The 12,487-nt window shown below is 38.0% G+C and overlaps 1 protein-coding gene across 3 annotated transcripts in view; it reads left to right on the forward strand.

The window, feature by feature from the left end:
* Window positions 1-12,487, forward strand: part of Nr6a1 (nuclear receptor subfamily 6 group A member 1) — a 163,209-nt gene that overhangs the window by 47,181 nt on the left and 103,541 nt on the right. The window lies entirely within an intron of this gene.

The following is a 12,487-nucleotide window of genomic DNA, read 5'->3' on the forward strand; positions in this document are numbered from 1 at the left end:
ATTTTTTTTGGTTTTCGAGACAGGGTTTCTCTGTATGTAGCTTTGGAACCTGTTCCTGGAACTAGCTCTTGTAGATCAGACTGGCCTTGAATTCACAGACACCTGCTTGCTTCTGCCTCCCAAGTGCTGGGATTAAAGGAGTGTACCACCACCACCCGGCCATAATTTCTGCATCTTGATGTGGTTTTACTGATTGAAGTTTTAAAACTGAATGAGCCATATAACCTTGGGGAAAAACCTCAGGTAATCATGAGGTATTATAATTTTTATGTCTTGCTTACGTAAGTTTGGCAAATTCCTTTTGTGAGGTTAATCTTTGGGAACCAAAGCTTATATTAACTACATTACTATGCTTCCTACAACAGATTTTTATTTTTCTTTAACCCATTCATTATCTTCAGTACATAACATCTATTATTTGTGTTATAAGTTTTTGTATTTTGTGTAGTTACAAATTACCCAACTGGTTCTTTAGTTCTTCCCTGCTTTTAAAGACTCCATCTAGTGGTTTGTTCTGAAATGGAAGTGGTGAGCCACTGTGGTGGTTTCTTGGTGTGTTTGTGCTTAGTCCACTAGGTGGCAACAGGACCTAAGTGAAGAATGCAGAGGGAAGCCCCCTAAGAAAAATAGAAGACAATGTTACTTGGAAAGAAACAGAAAAACAATGATGTCTGAAAAGTAATGCAGCTAGCTTTAAAATTTGAGAGGTACAACATTAGTTTGTTGTAAGAACATACATGAAGACTAATTAAAAGTTCACATTCTTGGGCTTGGAGGTTCAGAGGTTAAGGCACTGGCTGTTCTTCCGGAGAACCCGGCTTCAATTTTTTTTTTTTTTTTTTTCCGAGACAGGGTTTCTCTGTGGCTTTGGAGCCTGTCCTGGAACTAGCTCTGTAGACCAGGCTGGTCTCGAACTCACAGAGATCCGCCTGCCTCTGCCTCCTGAGTGCTGGGATTAAAGGCGTGTGCCACCACCGCCCGGCCCCCGGCTTCAATTTTTAGCACCCACATAACAGTTCACAGTTGTCTGTAACTTCAGTTCTAGGGCATCACCCGCACACAGACATATAGATAGGCAAAACACCAATGCACATAATATGTATACATTCTTTGTGTTGTTATTTTTCTTTTCTAGTCTTTTGGACTTGACATTCTTGCTTATTTTTAGTGGTCTCAGTTGTAGTAGTTAGGGTCAGATGTAACATTGTGTACCTATTTGCCTAGGACCTGTTGGAGTTCCATATGCTGACAAAGTCTGAGGTTATCTTCGTATTCTTGCCCTACTTGAGATTGATTCTTGGGTTCGTCTAGACACAGAAAAAGGTGCTAGTGACTTCTGTCAGTTAGTGCTTTGGGGAGGTAGAAACTAAAAATGACTCAGTGTTTTTCAACTGTTGTATCCTGTAATTGAGAATGACCCCACAACCCCAGAGCAGTTTTATCATTCCTCATTCGTGTGGAGTTTCTCCAGTATATTCTTTTTCTAATTTATATTTTAGCCATGTAGGTGCTATGGCAGTTGGGTATAATTCCTGAAAATATGTTTGACCAGCTATAGTTAGCAAATACTTTTTCACTAAAGAAGTTACTGTCAGAAAACCAACCTGACAAATGAAGACGGGTGTATACGTGAAAACCACTGATGTTGGTTAAGATCAACATGAATTCCTTTTATTTGGGATTGCTAGCAGGCTACAAACTAGCATCCTTTCTGCTGTGGCAGGGGAGGGAGGCACTAAGTTTGAAGTACTGCTTGTTAAAAATGATGATCTTATGTGCAGAGTGGTAGAAGGTATATTCAACATTTATTAAGATCCCAGGCTTATTTCCATTGTCATGGAATTTACAAAGAAAAGCATAGCAATCTTGGTGACAACTCTGGGGTTATCATTCTGTTGTGATAGCAAAGGATCTTTACTGTGAAGGTTTTGATGTGAGACAGCTATAGGGCACCTTTACCTGCTCTTCAGTACCCTGAGTTGACAAGGTGATGCGAGTGATGGGGCTGTGTCAGAACAACAGGAAAACAGTATGAGATAATACCAGGGATCTGTGGGAAAGCCCAAGTAAAACAGAAATCCGGAATAGACTTGTTCTTTGTATTCCAAGCACAGTTTCAACAGCAGAGTAAAAAGATTTTAGCCCAATATTTTGGACAAGTGAGTCCATATCTGACCAGTCTTTGAATGAATGAGTAGTAAGCTGTGCAGATAGAAGGAGGCTGAGTAAGTTCTAGAAATCAGTTTCTATAACATAAGGGAGAGCCCTGAGATATGAGGAACTTGTCATCGAGGCAGAGACTTCATAGATTTAGTTCAGAAAATGTGAAAACAAAGCTCACCAACTTAAATCATCATCATCATTTGGGGTAGGGTTTTGGGTAGTTCAGAATAGCCAAAAATTCACATTCCTCTACCTCATCCCCATGATTTGTTATTTTAAATGTTTAAATATTCACCAGATAGTGGATATTTGATCCCAGCACTGGGAGGCAGAGGCAGGCAGATCTTGGTGAGTTGAAGGCCAGCCTGTTCTAAAATCAAGTTTCAGGACAGCCAGAGCTGTTACACAGAAAAACCCTATCTTGAGAAACAAAACAAAACAGTCACTATCCAGCAACAACAATTATAATATATACAAAGAAACAAGCCTGACTTGTCAGATGTGAGAGGGAAAATCATTTAGTAGAAACTGTCTCAAGTCTTTCAAGTGTTGGATCTGGCACACACAGACTCCAGTTGCTATAGACATTTCTTTTCTTTTTGGGTTTTGAGACAGAGTCTTCTTGTGTAGCCTAGACTCGTCTTGAACTTGAGATCATTCTGCCTGAATTTTTTAGTTACGTTCTGGGAATGCAGGACATATTTCAGCCATTCGAAGTTAAAAATTTTTCTTTCATCAATGCTTACACATTTTTGGCATGCTGCTTTTAGAGATTTCAAAGGGAGGAAATCATGCTTAAAGAATTAGAAGAAGGGGCTGGAGAGATGGCTCAGTGGTTAAGAGCCTCTTTTGAAGGTCCTGAGTTCAAATCCCAGCAACCACATGGTGGTTCACAATCATCTGTAATGAGATCTGGTGCCCTCTTCTATTCTGAAGGCATACACATAGACAGAATGTTGTGTACATAATAAATAAATGAGTATTTAAAAAAAATACATTCAACTAAAAAAAAGAATTAGAAGAAAATATGAAGACATTGACTTAATTCAAATAATTTTTATAGCCAGATATTAGGAATAAACTGGGTATAGACAGTACACTTTGTTGTGGGAGCTGTGGGCTGCGTTCCTGCCACCCGGCTCCTGGCCACCTGGCTAGCTTATGCCCCAAATAACAACACACAAACTGTATTCTTTTAAACACTGCTTGGCCCGTCAGCTCTAGCCTCTTATTGGCTAATTCTCACATCTTGATTAACCCATTTCTAATCATCTGTATACCACCACAAAGTGATGCCTTACTGGGAAAGATTGAGCTTGTCTGACCTAGTGGCTGGCTCCATGGTGGCTGAGTCACTTCCCTTCTTCCCAGGGTTAGAGCATGAGACTCTTAATCTGAGGGTCGTGGGTTCGAGCCCCATGTTGGGCGCCTGATGAAGGCGTAAGTCACAAACAATCCCACACCAGTTTGGAATTATGATTAATAGAATGGTTATTTATTTAAAGGGGAAAAACTTACAGATCACCGTCCCAGACAACAATCCATCTGCACAATCAGGAAAGGAGCCTAGCCGCAGGAAGCGGGGCTGGAAGCCAGAGAGTGAGCAGAGGGAAGTGGCCGCTTTTTAAAGGGAGAGAGACCACGCCCCAATTGGCTGGTATCTCAGTGGCCATTGGCTGGAGGAGCAGAAGGAGCTCCTGCAACAGCACTTGAAATGAAAAATTAAGCAGGAAGGACCAGTAGAAAAATTAAGCTTGGAAGTGATAGAAGGAAAAAATGGTGAACTGGGAGATAGATCAATGTATATCTTACTTAATATACAAAACAGAAAGAGGGAAAAGGAAAATGAGCAAATTTGAGGAGTTATAGGGTAGCATCAAGTAGGTCCTTAATGAGAATCAGGAAGTAAGGAGTGAGAAAAAGGGGTAGAAAATCCTGATGATAAACATTGTATAGCTTAATATAAACTATAAATATAAACAATCTCTACATCCAGGATACCTGATTAAACACTCAGTTTAATATATAAGCATATATCAGTGCCAAATTTGGAAAACAGGGATAGAGAGAAAATTTGAAGAGTAGCAAGAAAAAAAAAAAAAGCAAAGATAAGATTTATGGTTGAGTTTTAATTTAGCAATAATGGGTGGCTGAAGTCAGTGGGATAAAAATGTTCAGTGTGTGGAAAAACAATTTCTACCCAAGATTTATCTATCCTGAAAAGCTATTTGAAAATAAGTCCAATGTCATTCTCACTTATAAAAACTTTTTTCTAGAGGATCTTATTTAAATACCATACGAAGGGTTTAGGGTAAAAGGAAGCTGACATCTGTTGATAACATACATCTGTTATTTTCAAATACTTTAATACAAGGTACATTCTGTAACTACAGTGGAACTAAATGAGATATTTACAGTGGAAAGAAATCTGTGATGATCCCAAATATGTACAGTTAAATAACACAGAAAAAGAAGAAATTTCAAGACAAACTTAAAAATATTTTTTAACTAAATATAAATGGACATACAGCATGCCAAAATTTTATGGGCTACAACCAAAGCTGTGCTTGGAGAAAGTTTATATCTTGCCCAACTTATTCTCATTTTCTATAACAGAAAGTAGTAAAAAGGAAGACGGTAAACAATGAAACCAATCTTCTCAGTCTGAATAAATGCTACCAACCCATACCTAGTCTGACCAAGAAAATCAAGATGATTGAACTTACAAAAACAAGTGATAAAAGAGTTATTAAAACAGAAAATAAAAGCGGTTGCCCATGAAACTTCATTCTGAACAAATTAGAAAACTTAGAAAAATGAAATTATCAAAACTGAGGAGGGCCAGGCGATGGTGGCGCACGCCTTTAATCCCAGCACTCGGGAGGCAGAGGCAGGCGGATCTCTGTGAGTTCGAGACCAGCCTGGTCTACAGAGCTAGTTCGAGGATAGGCTCTAAAGCCACAGAGAAACCCTGTCTCGAAAAACCAACCAACCAAACAAACAAAAAAAAAACAAACAAAAAACTGAGGAGGAAAATATACTGATCCATCTGCGACAAGGAGCATTTATTAAAGTACAGTTTCACACAAATCGAGAACGATAGTGGTATGCGGCTGTGCCAGTTGTCAGCTGTTTTTAGAAGTGGTAATTTTACCTTTCACGTTCGTTTAGAAAATAGAAAGGGTGATGCATTTTAACTCATATGAATACAACATTGTCCCTGTATTAGAGTTAAACAGATACAAGAAAACCCTGGCCATTTTTCCTTTATTTAACATTGGTAGAAGAATCCTTAACATACACTAGTAAATTAGGTTAAACAATATAATAAGTGTATGAATACCTAATACACAAATAGTGACTTCTTGGTATTTATTTCAGGAATTAAAAAACTAAATAATTATTTTCATCTTTTGTTTGTTTGTTTGCTAAGACAAGGTTTCTCTGTGTTACCCTGGCTGTCTTGGCACTCATTTTGTAGACTAGGCTGGCCTTGAACTAAGAGATCCACTTGCCTCTCCACTGCCACCTGGCTACAAACTTTTTTTTTTAATTTATTTATTATGTATACAATATTCTGTCTGTGTGTATCCCTGCAGGTCAGAAGAGGGCACTAGACCCCATTACAGATGGTTGTGAGCCACCATGTGGTTGCTGGGAATTGAACTCAGGACTTCTGGAAGAGCAGTCAGTGCTCTCAACCTCTGAGCCATCTCTCCAGCCCCCTGGCTACAAACTGAAAACAAGATTTAATTTACCAAGTAGCAGCAGTTGTTCTCCTTTTTAAAATTTCTTCACATGTATCTGGGGGGATAGTATATACTATAGCACCTGTCTGAAGATCTGAGGACAACCTTCCAGACTCAGCTCTCTCCTCCTACCCTGTGGATGTTGGGAATTGAACTCATTGCCTGGTTTGGCAGAAAGTACTCTTGCATTGAGCCATTTTAGTGGTCCCACAATATTTTTTAAAAATCATAGCAGGAGTCGGGCGGAAGATACAAAGGAACCCTGTCTTGAAAAACCACACACACACAAAATCAGGGCAGGAAAAGATTTGGGGCTTTTGAACCATTTAGGTCTGTTGGAATGACTTAACCAATACCATTTGTTTGTTTGTTTGTTTTGCTGGGAATAAGGGCAGGCAAATCTCTATGAGTTCAAGACCAGTCTGGTCTACGAAACTAGTTCTAGGACTGCCTTCCAAAGCTGACTAAAATGAATGAATGAGTGAATGAATGAATGGATGGATGAATTTTTTTAGAAGGCTTTAGGGTTGGTTAGAGTCTCACCCTTTTAGCACTGATTCTAGCCAATACAATAAGGGGGAAAGGGCATCCAAATTTAGTAGAAAGGACTAAAACTCACTATTCGTAGATAATGTAATCTTATATATATAGTCCTAACAATTCCACAAAACTGATTAATCTGGATTGGAACTGTTACAAGATTACCATACAAAACTGTGTTTTTTATATATTAAAAGTCATAATAAAATTAATAATAAGATAGTTGCTTTCATAGTTGCAGCCAAAGAATAAATCTAACAAATACAAGATTTAGATACTATAAGTATTGCCAAGAGAAAATTTAAAAGATGCCATTAAATGGAGAAATAATAGTCCATGTTTATAGGTTAAAAGACTAAATATTAAGATAACTTTTTAAGATTGTTTTATTCATTCAGTTAAGTATTTATGAAAAAAACACAACTAATTTTTTTTAAAGCGGTTGTCATCTTGCTTCCAAACTGATAGCAGTGCAAAGTACCTAAGATAGCCAATGAAGTTTTGAAAATGAACAAAGGTTGAGGAGTTATCTGTGCAATTTCAAATATTGTAGACACAAAACAGTATGATTCTGGTCATGATGAACATTGGAACCAGATTGCTTTCAACAATAGGTCCCAATCTACACGCAAGGTGAATCTTGGCAAAGGTGTTTGCTTAATATGCTGGGGGAGTGTGGGTTCTATCTTTCATGATACTGGAAGCTGGATATGTTTGTACCAAAAAACCCAACCAGTGGCAGTACAGAACAGCATATCAGAAAAGATGGTGCACGCCTGTAATCCCAGGATTTAGGAACCAGAGGCAGGAGGATCTCTGTTAGTTTGAGGCCAACCTGGTCTACAGAGGAGGACAGCCAGGACTACACAAAAAAAACCCTGTCTTTCCAAAACAAACAAGCAAAACAAAAAATCCAGCTAGCCTACAGGCAGAAAACAACACACATCAGACTACATTAGGCCACAAAATAATTCACAGGGTATCACACACTTAGTATAAACACTAAGATCACAAATCTGTTTGACTTTTAAAACAAGTAGCCTAGGCTGATTTGACACATTGCTGTGCAGGAGAGGATGACTTGGAGTGCTTGGTCTTTCTGCCTCTACCTCCCAGGTTTAGAGATTACAAGGTATGTGCTGCTGGGCCTGACTCAAACAATTCTTACAATGAAATAATGTCAGTTTTTAGATTGGATCAGAAGTACTGTATGATTTCTTGTATTGAAAACTAGAATAGGCAAAATTCAGAGACAAAGTAAGATAAAGTTTACTAGGGGATATTGAGAATAGATGGTTATTATTTAATGAGTTTCCAGTTTAGTATTATTTAAAAAAAAAAGTCTGGATGTGGACAGTGGTTGTGCTTACACAGTGCTGTAAAAGTCATGCTTCAAAATGATTGATCTGGTCAAACAGTATATGTTATATATACATATAAAAATCATTTACTATACATATGATTTCGCTCAAATGAACTATCTATATAATGTACAATTAGAGAGACAGCAGATTAGTGATTAATTGTGGCCTGGTATTAGAATGGGGATTGATTGGGAATAAGCCTAAATAGTTTTTTTGAAGAAATGTTTGTTCTTAAATTTTGGTAATAGTTACATAGCTAGATGAATATAAAATTTTGTAAGTATACAATGGATAAGTTGGATGGTGTATAAATTATACCTAAACCACACTTTTAAAAATGCCTGTGATCTGTTGGATCTAAAAGAAGAAATGTTGATTAAATGGTTTAAAAGTTTGTAAGCTCACTTACTAGACTTTGCATTGGAAGTTTGTACTTAGAATGCTGTAGCCTGTGTCCTCTTCTATACAGAATCTACCACAAGCTTGTTGAGGAACATTTGGTGTGTGGTTCTTCTGATAGACCCAGAGTTAGACGTATTCCATTCAGAATAGCTAGAGAAAGGTGCCTTCAAATCCTGGATTATAGCTTACCTCTTTGTAGACAGTTTATATACATATTCTGCTGGTTGTTAGTGGAGGGATTGTGTTTGTGCTGCCGAAAGTGGTGAGTCTATCTAAAACAGTGGTTTTCAACTTGTGGGTGCAAATCCTTGGGGTTGTCGAGAAACTCTTTCACAGGGGTCACCTAAAACCACCATTAAACATAGACATTTATATTATAATTTGTAACAGTAATCCAATTACAGTTATGAAGTAGCAACGAAAATAAGTTTATGGTTGGGAGTCACCACAACATGAGAAATTCTATTAAAGGGCTGCAGAATTAGGGAAGGCGAGAACCACTGCTCTAAAGGTGCCATGTGAGACCCGGATATTTTGGACAATACTAGGTGCTGCCTACAAAGCTCTTGTCTGTGGCTTCACTCACAATGCTAATGATAAATACAGGATGTGTCTTAAATTCCCTGTGCTCTAATTATCTGTTATGCAGGTATTTATTTGAGTCTCATTTTTAGACAACATCCTTAAAGTCATGTAATTGTCTTCTCTTCTGTATCTAGTATTTAATTTTTTCTAAGTTAAACCACATAAAATTTTGTCTGTTGAAATAGAATTCTATATTGATGTAGTTAAAGCCTATTGATATTCTAAATTTAAGGAAATGGCATACAGAATATTGTAACGAATTAACCAGGGTAGCTCAAGAGCAACAGGAATACTTCATTAATTTCTAGGGAGTCTAGAAATTTCATCTAGGTAGAATCATATATATGTTATATATAGCTTATATATAGTATAACTTCAAATAATTCATAATTATCACAGCATATGTGGAGTGTAGATGGATTTTTCTTTTGGCCACCAGCTCACAAAAAAAATGACATGGAGACTTATTAATTATAAAAGCTCAGCCTTATCTTAGGCTTGTTTCTAACTAGTTCTTATAACTTAAATTAACCCACATCTTTTAATCTATGTTCTCTTATGAGGCTCAGTTACCTTTATTCTGTACTCCCCATCTTGCGTCCTCTCTGACTGGTGACTTGGTTGTCTTCTTCGTCTCTCTGCCTGGAAGTCCCAGAAGTTGCCTATCTAGCTATTAGCCGTTCAGCTTTTTATTTTACCAATCACAGTAATACATCTTTACAGTATACAGATATTCTCCCAGTTTTGTCTAAATAAAAAGGAAGGTTTTAACTCCTAGCATAGAAAAACTATTTACAATAAGAATAATTATCAGGGGCTGGAGAGATGGCTCAGAGGTTAAGAGCATTGCCTGCTCTTCCAAAGGTCTTGAGTTCAATTCCCAGCAACCACATGGTGGCTCACAACCATCTGTAATGGGGTCTGGTGCCCTCTTCTGGCCTGCAGACATACACACAGACAGAATATTGTATACATAATAAATAAATAAAATATTAAAAAAAGAATATCAGGTGAGAATTGCATTTTCAATGTTCAGTCTATTTGTATTTGACACATTCAGAGAAAATATTCTATTATCTATCCTGTCTTAATGATTCAGAAGTTTTGTACCTAATTTACTTTGTATCCTAACTCATATTACCAACATAAAACTATCCTTTTAGACCTCAAAACATTTTCTTAGATAAACAACTTAAGTTTTTATGTCTCTCAGCCTTGTATACTTTACACTTCTTTTGAGGTGTTTTTTTCTTTTTTGTTATTCATTCATTCATTCATTCATTCATTCATTTTTGATAGGGTTTCTCTGTAGCTTTGAAGCCTGTCCTGGCACTCGCTCTGTAGAACAGGCTGGCCTTGAACTCATAGACATCCACCTGCCTCTACCTCAGGAGTGCTGGGATTAAAAGCCTGTGCCACCACTGCCTGGCCCTCTTTTGAGTTTTTTTTTTTTTAATATGGTAACAAAGAAAACTGTAATGTTACCTTAGTAAACAGGAAGTGCAGAGCAAGCCACCTCCAAAGCTATAGAAATGGCACAGGCATCTGTTTCCCAAGGTCCTTCTGTAATGTTTGGGCATCCATCATCAGCCTATAGGACTAGAATATCTGACAGACTTTTCTGTGAAGCAGGAATTTTTTTTCCCTCCCCGAGACAGGGTTTCTCTGCCTTTGGTGCCTAGGTGTGTGTGTGTGTGTGTGTGTGTGTGTGTGTGTGTGTGTTTGTGTTTTCAAGACAGGGTTTCTCTGTTTAGCTTTGTTTTTTTTTTTTTTTTTTGCTGGCAAGGAAGACACCAGGTCTCATTACAGATGGTTGTGAGCCACCATGTGGCTGCTGGGAATTGAACTCAGGACCTTTGGAAGAACAGCCCTCTGTGTAGCTTTGGAGAGCCTGTCCTGAAACTTGCACTTGTATACCAGGCTGGCCTCTAACTCACAGAGCCTCTGCCTCCCAAGTGCTGTATTAAAGGCATGCGCCACCACCGCCCAGCCTGAAGCATGAATTTTTTTTTTAATCTGAAGGCTTTTTGTTTTATTTTCCTTTCCATGACCACAGTTCTTTTTTGTTATTTATTTATTTGAAATTAATTGAGCTCTACACTCCCTGCCTCTCCACTCTCTCCTTCAACCCTCCCCTAAGGTCCCCATGCTCCCAATTTACTCAGGAGATCTTGTCTTTTTATACTTTCTACTTCCCATGTAGATTATATCTATTAAGTCTCTCAGTGTCCGCATTGTTGTCTAAATTATCTGGGATTGTGGTTTGTAGGCTGGCTTTCTTTGCTTTATGTTAAAAAACCACCTATGAGTGAGTACATGTGATAATTGTCTTTCTGTGTCTAGGTTACCTCACTCAAAATAATGTTTTCTAGTTTCATTCATTTTCCTGAAAAATTCAAGCTGTCGTTATTCAAACAGGAATTTTTAAGGACTGGCCTACCTTGCTTGGCAAAGTTTGGCAGTCACTGTCTTGTGTCCTGCTTGCCCCTTTGGATAGCATACTGTCAGCAGTTGAGTCAAGGGCAAATTCTTGCCATAAAGAAGGCAAACTCCATATGGAGGTTCTTTGATGCCCATCATTCATAATAATAGCTTTTAAGGACTAGAATTTTACATTTTTAAATGAGCTGCATTGGTACAATACCTTAAACAAGAGTAGAAGCATAAATAGTATAAAAAACCTTTAAATTTGTATCAATATATAAAAATTCATTCTGATGTAAAATATTTGACACTACTGGTTGTTGAAAAGAAGACTCAACAATTGACCCTCTATCTCATCATTTCTATATTATATCCCACTTTTTTGCCTTCAGAAAGAGATCCCCGAAACTAATCTATTTTGTTCAACTTTTCCCCTGCTTATGACCAACAACTACTTGTAACTAACCCTCTGAATTGATTATAAATATCCATAATCCTTTGCGCAACCCAAACCTGCCCGCCCCTCTTCTTGGGAATGTGATCATTAAGTTCCCTAGGCTGCTTCCTGTTGTCTTTAGGGGATATGAGGGTACTCCTCATCCTGGTTCCTCTCTGTCTCAACTCTGCCACCTTCTTCCCAACATTTTCTCTCTGCCTGGAAATCCCACCTATCTTTCCTGTGTAGCTATTGACCCTTCAGATTTTTATTACACACGTCACAGAGATACATCTTCATGATGTACAAATATCCCACAACAGTGGAGTTCAGCGGACGACTTGGCAGAAGATGGTTTGCTCAATCACTTGGGTTCTGAGTTAGTTGAGCATAGGCCATCAGGTGTAAGTACCAAGTTCTTTTCCTGCCAGATGAAAGCTTTTTATTTGTATCTCAAGTTGTTAGGTGGCACAACCTGAATTTTAACCTTCTTCGTTCATGTGAAGACATAAACACAAGTATACCTACTTCTATAACACTCAAGATAATCTGGTATGTTTTGGAGTGAGCTCTTCCACAGCAATACCTTTTTGCCCCTTGAAGAGTAGTGCAAGACAGCAGGCAGCAGTTGGGAAGTGGGCAGCATGAAATGTCACTGCAGGGGATTGGTAGCTGAGACGTCACCAAATAGGTTTATTAAAATACGCAATTAAGGCCTCATCTCTGATCTACAGTAAATACTGAGGAGTGTGTATTTTTAACGCAACACTAGATGATTGTATATACAGCCAGGTTTGGGAAACACTATCTTTGAACCTCATGTT

The sequence above is a fragment of the Microtus oregoni genome, unplaced genomic scaffold, assembly GCF_018167655.1.
Source record: "Microtus oregoni isolate MIOR12 unplaced genomic scaffold, Mior012 000025F_ref0000491, whole genome shotgun sequence".
NCBI lineage: Eukaryota > Metazoa > Chordata > Mammalia > Rodentia > Cricetidae > Microtus > Microtus oregoni.